Genomic DNA, 15,496 nt, shown 5'->3' on the forward strand with positions numbered 1-15,496 from the left:
AGGAAAGTCAGGATAAAGGACTCTGCTGCCGGTTGTTCTTTGATTTTTAAGATTGTTGGCCTGCCTGTCTTGATTGTTCCCCGTCTCCTTGGGTTCTGTGGAATATAATAGAGGAGGGAGAAGCTGTGCTCCCTTAGCGGTTATCATCCAGGCATTTAGAACGTGCCTGTTGTATTTCCTTGCAAACACACCCCCCCTTATAACTATTCTGTGAGAGAAATAAGCAGTTTCCCCTCCTATTCAGTAAATGTTTATGGCATTCAGTATTGAAAAAAAAAAATACAGAAATAGTCCTGGTGGGGTAGATTCAGCTAGAAGGGTGAGCAAGAGAATGCAGCATACAACCAAGAGGTGCAGTGTCAAAGGTCGGAAAGACTTAGTGTGGGAGAGTGGTATGATCACAAGGACAGTGGTAAGTGTGTAAACTCTGTGCAGTGGGAGCCCCCTCCACTCCCACTTTGTTTCATTTTGTAGGAGCATGGAGTGGTCAAGAGAAGGGAAGAGATTTGCCCAGGTTTGGCATGGTAGAACCTAATTGAATCCAGGCACTGCCCAGTCCCCAACTGGCCACCGTCAGATCACAGAGAATGCCACAAATGCGCTGAGATTCTCTTCCCTTTCCTTTTGTTGCTTGAGAAGCATCGTGGAGGTGTAACTTGAAAGGGAGCCTTTGAGAGTAGCTCAAAGTTAAATAGGAGGAAGAGCAGACAGTCCGTAGGAAGGGGACCAAGCATGTGCAGGTGGGAGTAGATGTTATTGGTACAGTGAGTGGGAATGGGGGCGCTTTGTAGAGGGAGTGTGTGTTGTGGAGCTTGGTGGAAAGTCAAGTGCTGGGCGAGGCTGGCGTTACGGAGCCATGGAAGTGAAGCCCAGGCGTTGAGAAAGTGGTCTGTTAGGCAGTGAGGAGTTCCTGCAGGCCTTCACAGAGGAGGAGTGGGGTTACTAGGTACAGTTGTTTTTGGAACAGCACATTAGCTGCTGCATATGGGTAAATTGAAAAGGGTCAGCCTAGAATGAAGGAGGCCAAAAAAGAGGGTAGAAGGCAAATCTGGTTGAGCCTCTGGATTTTTAGGCAGATTTGGGCAGCTGGGTAATGGTTTTCTTTGTCACTGTACCTCTTTGATTCATCCCAAAGCTGTGTGTTTGAGCAAGGAATACAACCTTCTCCAGCAGAAAAGGTGTAAAAGTAACCATATAGCCCTTCACTAAAACTTCTGTGTAGGCATTTAGGCTCAAAGAGGAGGAAGTTGTAACTTGAGTAGAATGTGATGAGGGATTCTGTTAGGGTAGCAGTGGTACTTATCTATCCTTGCCATTCTAAGAATGAATACATCATAAAAAGTTACAAAATGTAATAAAAAGCAAGGAAAATTGGAAAGATGCTCCAAAGTAAGATTATTTTCAGGTATGATTATCTATGTGGAAAACCCCAAAACCCTGAAAATAAATAATAATAAGAGTAGATCAAGGTTGCCCCACTCAGAAGAAAGGAGCGAATATATTAATATTATATATAGATAGATACAATAGACTTGTATTTGGATGTACAATACAATGTATTGTATTTACAATAGACTTCAGATCAGGAGTGAATATATTAATATTAATGTGTTAATATTAATAATAATATTACTATGTGGAAAACCCCAAAACCCTGAACATAAATAATAATAAGAGTAGATCAAGGTTGTCCCACTCAGAAGAAAGGAGTAAAAATATTATATCTATATAGATACAGTAGACTTCAGATCAAGGAAAATTTTAGGGATACAAAAAGATAGTGCATAATGATGAAAAAGTTCAGTTCATCGAAGAAGGTGTAAGAAGCTTCAATGACAGCAACTCTAAAAGCACAAAGAATCAACATGAGTGGTAATGGAGCCCAATGTGGGTCTTAAACTCATGACCCTGAGATCAAGACCTGAGCTGAGATCAAGAGTCAGACACTCAACTAACTGAGCCACCCAAGTGCTCCAAGAATGCATATTCAAGTGCCTCTGAGACACTCACCAAGGTTGACCATACCTGGATCATAAAATAAATCTTAAAAAATTTGAAATCATGCAAACTATGTTCTCTTTTCATAATTGAATTCAACTAGAATTCAGTTACAGAAAGATAATTAAAAAATCCTGATGTCCAACAGTACATTTCAAAACAATCCATAAGGCAAAGAGGAGATCTCATGGGAAATTTAAAAATATTTCGAATGAATATGAAAATACAACACATCAAAATTTGTGGGATGCCCCTAAACTTAGAGGGACATTAATAGCCTTAAATGTTTACATTAGAAAAGAAGAAAAGTCACTTTGCAGCAGTGACCACATCTCCGACAAGAACATGCCCCTCATGAAGGACCTCCTGCACCCATCCCTGGAAGAGAAGAGGAAGCACAAGAAGTGCCTGGTGTAGAACCCCAACTTCCTGAAGTGCCAGGAATGCTACAAAGTCAACTCTCTCTTTAGCGACACACAAATGGTAGTTTTGTGTTGGCTGTTCCACTGTCCTCTGCCACCCCACAGGAGGAAAAGCAAGGCTTACAGAAGGATGCTCCTTCAGATGACAGCAACTCTAAAAGCACAAAGAATCAACATGAGTGGTAAACTATCCCAATAAACAGATTTTGGATTAAAAAAAAAGAAAAAAAAAGAACAGTCTCTAATAATCTAAGCTTTTACCTCAAGAAAATAGAAAAAAATACAAAATAAAACCAAATTAAACAGAAGTAATAAAGAATAAAGAGATGACTGGTAATCAATGAAATAGCAAAGTAGTAGAGAAGATAAGTAAAACCAAAAGATGATGTTCTGAAAAGATCAGTACAGTTGATCTAACAAAACTGACTAGGGGGAAAAAAAATAAGACACAGATGACCACTACCAGGAATAAAAGAGAGGATATCACTACAGATTCGACAAGTTCTTAAAAGGATTAAAAAATACTACAGACAACTCTGCAGGTAACTTGCAAAACTTAAACTGTACTTATTCTTTGAAAGCCACAGATTACAAAAATTCACCAAAGAGATAACTGGAATAGTCTTACATCTATAAAGAAAGTGAATTCTTTCCAAAACAAACAAACAAACAAACACACAAACAAACAACCCTGCAGGTCCAGATGGTTTCACTGGTGAATTCTACAAAACATTTAAAGAAATAACATCAGTTCTACACAACTTTGTTCAGAAAATAGAAGAGAACACTTCCTACCTAGTTTGTGAAGGATTCAGCATTACCCTGATAACAAAACCAGACATAGACATTACAAGAAAAACACAGACCACAGCCCTCATGAATGTAGATGCAAAAATTCCCCAAATACCAGCAAATCAAATGCGGCAATATATAAGAAAAATAATACACTATGACTAAGTGAGGTTTATCTCAGGAATATATAGTTGGTCAAACATTCATAAGTTAGTGTAACCTCCCACATTAAATGACAGAAGAAAAAACAAATACTCATATCAACTGGTACAGCAAAAACATATGACCACAAAAAAAGCATATGACAAAATTAAAATCTATTCTATTCTTCTCAAACTAGAAATATTAGGAACTTGAATTTTATATAGAATAAAATACGGGGGCATCTATGAAAAAGCTCCTAGAATTCGTAAGTAAACTTATCAAAGTTTCAAGTTGCAAAATGAACGTACAAAAGTCAGCTGTATTTTTATATACTTAGAGTGAACAATCGGAAATGAGATTTAGAAAATCTTAGATAAATCTATTAAAACATATGCAGGGCCCGTATATGGAAAACTACAAAACAGTGATGAGAAAAATTAAAGACCTAAACAAATGGGGAGACAGATTATATTCAGGATTGCAAGACTTGATTTAGTTGTGATGTCAGGTCTCCCTTGTATCGATCTATAGGTTTAATGCAATTTCAGTAAAATTTCAGCAAGATAGTTTTGCAGATATAGACAATGTAACTAAAAATTTCATGGAAAGGCAAAGGAACTAGAGTATTAAAAACAAATTTGAAGAAGAATCTCATTGGAGGGGTCTCAGTACCCAATTTTAGTAATTACTGTAAAGCTACTCTAATCAAGCTGTTAAAATCATCATCTGAGGTCTTGATGAAAACATATACACTTAGATCAATTGAACAGAAGAGAGAATCCAGAAAAAGACACATGCAGATTCGGTCAGTTGATTTTGGGCAAAGATACAGGGGTCGTTTGATGGAGAAATAATTGGCTTTTCAACAGATGGTGCTGGAACAGTTGGACATCACATAAGTCTTGTAGCATGTCCTGTTTTGTGTCTGGCTTCTCTCAATGTATTATTTTTACAATTCATGTTGTATGTATCTTCTTCTTTAGTATTCCCATTGCTCAACCATAGCCATAATTTGTTTATTATCCACCTACTGGTGGACATTTGGATTATTTCCAGTTTTGGGCTCTTCTCTGAACATTCTTATATATTGTTCTGAACAGATGATTTTTTTTCTTCGGATACATACCCACAAGTATAAATGTTGATCAATTTTATAAAAAACTGTCAAACATTTTTTCCAAAGGGTTTGTACCACTTTAAACCCACCAGTTATGTATGAGTGCAGTTCCTCTGTTACCTGTATCAATACTTGGTATTGCCAGTCCTTTGGATTTTTGTCACTTACTGGTGTGTTGTGGTATCTCATTTGGGTTTAATTTGCATTTCACTAACAAGAAAAGATGTCAAAGCTTTTCATGAGCTCATTGGGCATTCAGATACCTTCTTTTGTGAAATGCCCACATAATCTTTTGCCCGTACTTAAATTGAATTCTCTGTCTCTTCATTATTGATACGTAGGTGTTCTTTATATATTTTGGCTAGAAATCTTTTTCGTTCGTAACATTCTGCCAGCTTTTGTTTGTTTTTCCTACTTAATGTCTTTTGATGAATGGACATTTTGAATTTTGACAAAATGCATATTATCAGTTTTTCTTGTAAAGTTAGTAGTTTTTGTATCCTGTTGAAGGAATCATTGCCTATCCCATAGAAGAAAATATTCTTCTATAGTTTTTTGTAGAGGCTAATTATTGTATCTTTCATAGGTCTATAACCCACTGCAAATAAGTATCTAAGTATGTTTTAACATAGTGGTTAATTTTATCTTTTTTTTTTCTAGATCAACACCCAATTTCTCTGGCCCCATGTACTGAAAAGCCCATCCTTTCCCCACTGTATTACACTAATTTCTCAGCCCCAAGTCAATGGACAGTATATGCAAGTCTGTTTCTGGACTGTGTTTCTGTTGCATTTTACCCATCTTTTACATGTTTTAAATCTTTTGTAACTACTCCATATTTTATAACACATTTTAAAAACTTCCACTTAAAGAAAAGAAGTTACTAGTTATGGGAGGTGGAAACTGTTTCATTAAGACTTATTTTCACATTATGACCTGGGAAGTAGATTATTAAACTGTTGTTGATGCTATACTGCGTGCCTGGCATTATCATGAGAACACAAAAATGAGTAACAGGGCAAAACTATAAAACTACTATAAGATAACAAGAGAAAACCTGGATGAACTTAGGTGTGGCATGACTTTTTTTTTTTTTTAAGATTTATTTATTTGAGAGAGAGCAAGAGAGAGAGAGAGAGTACATGTGCAAGTGGGAGGGGAGAGAGAATCTCTGTGCTAACAGAAAGTCCAGTGCTGGGCTCAGTCTCACGACCCTGAGATCATGACCTGAACTAAAATCAAGAGTTGGATGCTTAACTGACTGAGCCACCCAGGCGCCCACTGACTTTGTAGATATAAAACTAAAGACATGATCCGTGAAAGAAATAATTGACAAGCTGGATTTTATGAAAATTAAAATTTTCTGCTCTGCAGAAGTTCTCTTGACAGTGTGAAATCCTCTGCACGTACTTAAATTAGATTCTGTGACTCTTCATTACTGATTTGTAGGTGTTCTTTATGTATTTTGGGTAGAAGTCCTCTGTTTACATTACTAAGAACACATCTGTCAGTTGTTTGCTTTTTCTACCTTCTTAATGTCTTTTGATGGACAGAAGCTTTTCATTTTAACAAAATGCAAGTTATCATTTTTATTATCTTGACAGTGTCAAGAGAACAAGAAGATAAGCCACAGACTGGGAGGAAATACTGCAAAAGACACATTTGATAAAGGACTGTTATCTCCAAAATATATTAAAAAACAACAACAACAACAACAATTCTTAAAACTCACCAATAAAGAAAAACAACACAGCTAAATAATGGGACCAAAGGTCTTAAGAGACACCTCACCGAGGTAGATATATGGATTGCAAATGAGCATATGGAAAGATTTTTCACATCATAGGTTATTAATGGAAATGTGAATTAAACAATGGTGCAATACCACTGCACACCTGTTAGAACAGTCAAAAAGTAAAAGAAGCCAATCTGGAAAGGCTGCATATTATGATTCCAGCTATATGAGGTTCTGGAAAAGGCAAAACTATGGAGGCAATAAAAAGATCAGTGGTTGCTAGGTATTTGGAGTAGGAGAAGTCATCAATAGGCAGAGCACAGAAGACTTTTAAGGCAGTGAAAGAACACTACGTTACTCTAATGATGAAAACATGTCATCATTGAGTTGGGGCTTTGTCCAAACGCAGAATGTACAGTACCAAGTGTGAATCTTAATGTAAACTATGGACTTCAGATGCTAATGATGGATATCAGTGTAGGTTCATCAACTGTGACAAATGTACCACTCCTTTTTCATAACAACATCTGTGGCACTAACGGATAGATTTTGCTTTCTGTCTTCTTCCATCTCATGAACTCTTAACTTGGTAAGATCTACAGCTTTGTGTGATTCTCTAACATACTGTTCTGTCTGGCAGTTGCCCCTGACAATGGATAGTCACCAACAGGTTGTTTCTTGGGAGGACGTGGTTGTCTTTGTGATACAATGAATCTTCCAGAGTCCCAGGTTCCCTTAATACTTGCAGTCGACCCTCAAACAGTCTAGAAGGACTTCCTGTGATTTTTGTGCCTGCACCTGAGGAGGTAAGCCCTCCTAGAGGAAGTGGCTCCACAAGGCAGGTTGGTACCATTGTGAGTTCTTCACCACCCAACTCAAGTGGGCCCCCCACTGGTGCCTCTGAATCCTGCCATCTGCCAGATCTATTTGTTCATGCATTCTCCAAAACAATGGTATTTCTTTTTCTACTTCCCTCAAACTTCCACCTTCCAGCACTTTCGCTCATGGCCACCCTCACCTACTCTCTAGAGGAAATTGAAGCTTTATTAGATGGATGGGATAACCTCATTTTCCACTGTGAAGTCAAAGACCACCTAAATTTCCAAGGATTTCTCTCTTCCTAATGGAGTAGGTGTCCTATTTTCTGTCTTCCTATCCTTCAGTCTCTGCTCTTGGTTATATCTCATCCTGAATCTTGTCATGCTAGCGAGTATCCCTTCTGTCTTCTGTATATTCAGCTCCTCTTTCAAGTAGTTGGTTCCACCAGCGTTTGAATGTGTTTGGTCCCTTCCATCTCAGCAACAAAACTTCCCTGACCCTCTCCAACCCCCACTTACCTCTCCTATCCAGATTTTTGGGAAAGACTTGTTTGTATTCAGTGTCTCCATTACTTTGCCTCACGCTCACTCTGTATCCCACCTTCTCTGGCTTCTGGCTCTATTCCTTGCCCACACAATTCTGCCTGAATTCAGTAAGGTACCAAAGAGGCAGCAGATTTCATATTGCTAAGTTTCGTGGACATCTTTGAGTCTTTATTATTTTTTCAGCAGCATTTGGTATTGTTGATCACTTTTTCTCGAAAGCCTTTCTTTTTTTAATCCTCCTTGGCTTCAATGATACCATATTCTGCTGGTGCTCTTCCTGTTTTTCTGGCCGTTCCTTATCTGTCTCCATTGCAGGAAATAATGGATTTCCTCATGGATCGTTCTATAATCTCTCCCTATGCAATTTCCTTCATGCCCTTGGCTTCGATGATCATTCTGTGCAGATGACTCACACTTCTCATAGTCCTCTTCGAGCTGCAAATAGCAGATCCACAGGACTTTTCATGTCATGGAAAAGAATTTGAATTTTGAGCAAAGGAGTAGTAGGATTTTATTGTCTTTTTAAGAAGATCAGTCTTCTTCTTGCTGTGTGCAGAATAAATAGAGGCAAGAGTGGAAGCAGGAAAACCTGTTAGAAGGTTAATATCCAGAAAAGAAGTCCTGGGGACATCTCCAGGGGAATATTCAAAGATACCTCATACTCAACGTTTCCGAGGCTTATTTCACAGTCTTCTACCTGGGCTTCCCTACTGTAGTGTCTGCCATCACCATCTGTCTGGTTGGACTGCTCAGATCACTCGACCCCACCTGTCTTAGTAGTTGGGGCTACTGTGATAAAATACCATATACTGGTTGGCTTATAAACAACAGAAATTTATTTCTTATAGTTCTGGAGGCTGCAAGTCTAAGACCGAGGTACCAGCATGGTCAGGTTCTGGTGAGAACCCTCTTCCTGGTTCACAGGTGGCATCATCTTCTATGTTCACACATGGTAGAAGGGGCCAAGGATCTCTTTGGAACCTCTTTCTAAAAGAACATTAATCTCATTCATGAAGACTCCACCCTCATGACCAAAGGCTCCATCTCCACTATCATCTTTGAGACTTAGGATTTCAACATGAGAATTTTTCAGGGACACAGACATTCAAACCATCATACCACCTCTTCCTTCCAATTCACCATCATGCACTCTGGTCTCCTTCCAGTGTTTTTTATACAGTAGCTTTAGTAGTCTTCAAAATGCAGATCTGATGTCATCCCCAGGCCTTTTTTTTTTTTTTTTTTTTTGAAAGTGCTGTTTACACCACTCTGAAGGTAATGACTAAAAGCTTTGCTATGACCGTATCTGGTTCTTCACAGTCTGGCCTTGATGTACCTCTGAAACCTCCTTTCTTCCCTCCCCACTTTTGCTTCTGCACTGTTCTACCTTCTGCTTGCACTGTTCTCTGCTACCCTGATCCCTGTTGCCTAGACATCTACTGTCATTCTAGAATCTTGGTTAAAGTATTATTTTTGGTGAAGATTTCCCATCATGCTTGACCCCCATTTAGGGCAGATTCTCTTATTATTTTTCTTGTAGAACCATATCTCTTTCTTTTTTTGAAGACTTCTCTTTATTTCCCAGATATATACTAATTTATAGAGTAATTTGATTACTAACTTTTAATGACAGTAAGGATTGTTTTCATCAGCATTCACCAGAGAAACAGAACCAATTGGGTGTATGCATGTGGACAAGAGAGGGATTTATTTTAAGGAATTGGCATGTGTTGGTGGGATCTGGCAAGTCCAAAATCTGTAGGTCAGGCCAGCAAGCTGGAGACCTAGGGGACAGCTGATGCTGCAGTCTTGAGTCTGAAGGCAGTCTGGAGGCAGAATTCATTCTTCCTCAGGGGACCCCAGTCTTTTCTGTAAAGACCTTCAACTGATTGGAGGAGGCCCACCCACATTATGGAGGGTGCTGTAGACTGGATGTTTGTGTTTTCCCAAAATTAATTCATTGAGACTTGTTCCTCAGTGTGATGGTACTTGGAGGTGGAACCATTGGGAGGTGATTGCAGATGAGGGTGGAGCCATCATAATGGGATTATTGCTCTTAGAGACCCCAGAGAGATTCCTGTTCTCTTCTGGAACATGAGGACACAGTGAAAAGACAGTATCTTTGAACCAGGAAACGGGCCCTCGCCATACATGGAATCTGCTGACACCTTGATCATGGACTTCTAGCCTCCAGAACTGTGAGAAATAAATTTCTCTTGTTCATAGGGCCACCTAGTCTATGGTACTCTGTTAAAGCAGCCCACATGGACCAAGACAGAATGTAATCTGCTTTAAGTCTACGATTTAAATGTTACTCCCATCTAAAAAATACCTTCATAGCAACACCTCAACTGATGTTTGACCCAAAACTGGATACCATTGACTAACCAAGTTGACACATAAAATTAACCATCCCAGGGACCATGTCTATCTTAGCCCAACATAGTATGATCAATAGAAGGCTCTCAAATATTGATTGTATGGATTTGGGAGTGTTGAATTTCTAGATTTTCTTTTTTAAATTTTTAAATTTTAAATTTTTATTTTTTAATCGTTATTTTTTATTATGTTATGTTAGTCACCATTAGTTTTTGATGTAGTGTTCCAAGATTCCTTGTTTACATGTAACACCCAGGGCTCCATGCAATACATACTCTCCCTAATACCCATCACCGGGCTCACCCATCCCCCACCCCCTCTCTTCTAAAACCCTTGGTTTGTTTCTCCGAGTCCATAGTCTTTCAGGGTTCATCTCCCCTGCCGATTCCTGCCCCCCGCTTCATTTTTCCCTTCCTTCTCCTAATGTCCTCCATGCTATTCCTTACGTTCCACAAGTAAGCAAAACCATATGGTAATTGACTCTCTCTGCTTGACGTATTTCACTCAGCATAATCTCCGCCAGTCCCATCCATGTTCATGCAAAAGTTGGGTATTCATCCTTTCTGATGACTACGTCATATTCCATTGTATGTATGGACCACATCTTCTTTTGGACCACATCCATTTGTCTGCTGAAGGGCATCTTGGCTCTTTCCACAGTTTGTCTAGATTTTCTACCCACAGTCAACAACACCAGTGGGGTTAATGCCTTTCATAGGTGAATGCACTGTTCTTCCTAGTCATTCTTTGTGTTCATTCTAAAGTATTTTTTTGCTAAACACTTTTTTGATACAAGAAATAGCTCTAATTTTTGACAAATTTGCTTCTTTGTAACTCATTAGTCCTTCTTAGTTTCCCTTTTTTTTTTTTTTTTAAGATTTATTTATTTGAGAGAGAGCACTCATGAGCCTGCAAAGGGAGCAGGAGAGGGAGAGGGAGAGAATCCCCAAGCAGACTCCCCACTGAGTGTGGAGCCTGATGTCCGGCTTAATCCCATGTCCCTGAGATCGTGACCTGAGCTGAAATCAAGAATCAGATGCTTAATGGGCGGAGTCACTCAGGCACCCCTTTTAGCTTGTTTCTTTTTTTTTTTTTTAAAGATTTTATTTATTTGACAGAGAGAGAGATCACAAGTAGAGAGAGAGAGAGAGGAGGAAGCAGGCTCCCTGCCTAGCAGAGAGCCTGATGTGGGACTCGATCCCAGAACCCTGAGATCAGGACCTGAGCTGAAGGCAGAGGCTTAACCCACTGAGCCACCCAGACAGCCCCTTAGCTTGTTTCTTTACAAATTTTCTTACAGGGTCTCATAAGGAAGCTTTATCAGCCATTTGACTTAATCATTTGATTTGCTCTTCTCTGGTCTTCCTCTTTGTGTCTTTTTCCTGTTTCCTTGGATGTAGTAACCAGAGCCAATTTTGTGCCCATGTAGCTGAACCATGACTTTATTTGAGGAGATAATTGCATTTTTATTTCCCAGTGCTCTTAAGTTTTATTGGCCATTTTGGCTACAGAAGCACATAGTGCTGAATTTTCTGTCTCTAAAACCAAACTTATTCTGGCCCAATCTCCAGAGTTTTCTATTTCTGTCACTGGTGCCAGACACTGAGACAAGAATGCTTGGAGTCATCCTTGACTTTTCCACCCCCACTGTTCCCATTCAACTACAAGATTCTCTCGGTTCTTTCTTGAAAATATGGTCCCTGAAAACGGATCCTTTTATTTTTCCATTTCTTCCAACAAGCCCTCCTGGGCTCTTGCATAATAATGGATTTATTATTGGTTGTTTCTACCACTGTATTCTCCCAGCTTCAACATGCTGTAGCCAACAATGCCAGGGGAATGTTCCTGAGTGTTAGCTTGAGTATACTTTCTTCTCCCCAGCTCCTGACACTTAGTCACGTACTTTATTTCCTTGCTTTATTGGACCTTCAGTGCAGATGGTTATGTTCATCTAACTTTTCAGATCATGGCCTGTATCATTATATATTTAATCCCCTTTTGGCTCTTTTTCCATAGAGTTTGAATGTGTTGTCTATAGTCTCTGTATATTCTTATAAGCTGTGTCTTGTCATTTTGAGTATTTACAGGAATTGTACTCTGGGTCTCATTTCGTTTTAGATACATCACCACCTTTCAGATCTATCCATGATGCAGTGGGAACATACTCTCCAGTGCTTCTAAATGCTGTTTTTCTGTTATTCGTGTCACTCTCTGCATTTGTTGGAGTTTAGTACTTTTCTCTGTAGAGATCTAATATATTGGTTAATTTCTTTATATTTCATGAATTATATTGTTCTTGTGATTGGCATATTATTAGGGTTTAATTTTATAGTTGGGTTTATTTTATATTTGCTGCAGAGTAATGAGATTGATGTTTTATAGGATAACCTTTATAGGATAACCTATAAAGCAACCTTGACAGAGTCTCTTTTTCATTCTCATAGTTAGCTGTGTATGAACTTTACTGAATATTACATTGAACTGTATGGTGTTACTGGTATTTGACCATTTTTGCCTATAGCATTATAAAAACTAGCTTCAAATGTTTCAACCTAAAAATGATTATGTTTTTGTTTTTAAATTAAAAAATTTTTTAAAAAGATTATATTATTTGCAAATCATGATACAGTTTTTTCTTATTTTAAACCTTGTAATTCTCTTTCTCTAGGTCTTTTAAAAGTTTTAGACCATGTTAAATAGCACTGCTAATGAGTACTACAGAGCTTTCCTGTTAACTATATTTGTCCTAGTTTTTTGGTTCATGTGTAGATAATCTATCAAGTCTAAGAAGTTCCTTCTTTCCCTAGTTTGCAATAAAATATTTTCTTTGAAAAACAAAAATCTCAAATAGATACCAAATTACATGGTCTTTATGTATCCACTGAGATACTCATAAGATTTTTCTCCTTTATTATATATACCTATAGTCCATGAAATTGATAAATGATTTTTAAGTTGAATTATCTTGGCATTATTGGGATAAAGACTATTTGATTATGATATATTTTCAAAATATGCAGTTGGATTTGTTTAGTACTTTATTTTGGGTTTGTATATCACATTCATGAGGAAAATGGCCTATAGCTGTATTTTCTTATAATCCTTTTGTGGCTTAGAAATCAAGTTTGGAAAGTAGTTTTGTTAAATAAGCTTGGCAACTTTCATATCTATTTTCTGAAACAGTATGTATAAGGTAGGTATTTTTTGTTCCTTCAAGGGGTAACTCACCTAAAAATGATTGTGTCTTGGAGTCTCATCCTTAAAAGTAAATAGCCAGTTAGTTTGACAGCAAAATGAGCTTATTTGGGGATAGCAGAGGATTACAACTGGGGACATGCAGAGAGTGCAGACAATGAAGGACAGAAGCATCTTTTAGAGAGGAAAGAAGGTGAGGAGAAACCGTTGAAATAAAAGTCCACTGGAATAGAGGGAGAGCTGGGGGCTCTGGGGACTTCTCATTGGCTGGGTTGCAGTGGTTCTCATTGGCTGGGTTCTGGTCGTTCTCATTGGCTGGGTTGAGGTACTTCTTATTGGCTGGGTTGTTACTGGGCAAGGAGAAACTCTTCCTTCCCCCTCCAGGGTAATAAGGGGAGCTTCTTCCTGTGTGGGAAAGGCTTCCTCCTGCTGGAGTCTGCAAACAGTAGCAGGTGGTAGTGGTGAGAGCTTTCCTTTCTGGGCTTTCTGAATCCATTTTCAATGAGGTATCCCTTGTTCATTTTCACTGGTCCAAACTACCTGTGTAACCTAACCTTTACTGTGTTCTTCTATCTAATAAAAGTGGCACATTGTTCCTATTTCTGTCTCACATGTTTCTTCTTGTTCTCCTTGACCTAGTGACTCCATTTTCCTCTTTCTATCTCACCCTCCGAGGACCAGCGTACCTCCCAAATCATTTTTGAGCATCACTTGAGCATTCTTGAGTCAAGGATGACTCCAAGCATTCTTGTCTCAGCTACAGCATCACCTACAGCATTTGTTGTCTGTTTCACTCTTTGACCCTTAGCATTAGTTCCTTGCATAATTATTTATCCCCATGTATTTAAGTGTCTAGGAGCCCTCCATGGCCCTCCCCTACAAACCTAAATTTTAAGCCTCAAACACACTGCTGGGAGTTTATTAGAAGCTCTCCTGGTTGATGGTGACCGTTTGGTTATATCACACTCAGCTTTGGTCACACTGGCCTTTTCATTGTTATAATCACACCAAACATAGTCTCACCTTAAGGCTTTTGCACTGTATTTTTTTTTCCTCTCCCTGGAATATTCTCTGCATCATAGCTATAAGCATTTTTGTTACCTTTAGTAAATCTTTGTTCACATGTTACTTTCTTAGTGTAGCCCATCTTGACCACCCTATTTAAAACTACAGTTTCTGTCTCAGCATTCACAATCCTCCCTATGTAGCCTCCTTTATTTTTCCACATGGCACTTACTACCTACTCACTGTACATATGAACTTATTTTTTTCTGCCCCCTACTATAAGGTAGGGTTCTCAGAGACAGAAATTTTGGTGTTTTGTTCAGTGGTATATCTTGTGTCTAAAAGAGTAACATAAAGGCTCCTGGGTGGCCCTGTCAGTAAGCATCTGCCTTTGGCACAGATCATGAACCTGGGGTCCTGGGATCAAGTCCAGTGTCTGGACTCCCCATTCAGCCAGGAGTCTGCTTCTCCCTCTCACTCTGCCTCCCCCACCCCCATGCTTGTGCGCTCGCTCTCGCTCTCTCTCTCTCTCTCTCTCAAATAAATAAAAATATTTTTAAAAATTTGAAAGAGTAATATAGTTGACACTCCGTATCTATTAGAATACATGAAAAATCAAATATACCAGCTTTCAATTGAGAACTTGCCCTGCAATTTAGGCTTCCTACCACTGTGTGGCAGCAGAGAGCTACTCCCTATAGAAGCCCTGGGGGCTTGGAATTGGAAGGGGAGTGAAGTCTTCTTAAATATTTAACCCAGTGCTTTCCTTCTTTGCCTAAAAGAGCTGCGAGTCTTTTTGCTCTGATTACTTAAACTCTCTTAGGTGGAGGACCTGATTCCTTGGCTTTAGATGTTTTGCCAAGAAGATCATCATACATGATTTCTGGTGCTAGTGACAAGAGGGGCACTTCTGTGTTCATACCTGGCTCTCTGACATTCTGGGCTCAGCCTCTCAGCTGTGTCCCTTTTAGATACATTGGGGGGCAAGGGAAGGGGAAAAACTGATTTCTCAGATTGTCAGAACTTCACTTTTCAGATAGCTTGCAATCCAGTGCCTCATGCTGCTTGTCATCACCAGGGATTTTCTCCTGGGTCTGTGTTGTCTTCCTTTATGCTGTTACTGTGGGAGGCATGAGGAAGATGTGATCAGATTGGCTTGTAGGTCCAGGCTCACGACTTCTTGCCTTGGCACACCTTGGGCGAGTCATTGAACCTCTGGATGTTTTAGACTTCCCTTCTGTAAAATGTGGAAGTCAGATTAGGGTGCCCTGTAAATTCTTTTCCTTTGACTTAAACAAACACAAATCTAGAAGATACATTAATTCTTTTTTGTTTTGTTTTGTTG

The 15,496-nt window shown here is 39.0% G+C and overlaps 1 protein-coding gene and 1 pseudogene across 2 annotated transcripts in view; both read left to right on the top strand.

The window, feature by feature from the left end:
• ARHGAP44 (Rho GTPase activating protein 44) overlaps positions 1-15,496 on the top strand; it is a 165,978-nt gene that overhangs the window by 19,570 nt on the left and 130,912 nt on the right. The gene's annotated exons all lie outside the window — the stretch shown is intronic.
• On the top strand, positions 1,904-2,578 carry LOC116856609 (annotated as a pseudogene).

This window comes from Lontra canadensis, unplaced genomic scaffold, assembly GCF_010015895.1.
Source record: "Lontra canadensis isolate GAN:19392208 unplaced genomic scaffold, GSC_riverotter_1.0 scaffold110, whole genome shotgun sequence".
Taxonomy (NCBI): Eukaryota; Metazoa; Chordata; class Mammalia; order Carnivora; family Mustelidae; genus Lontra; species Lontra canadensis.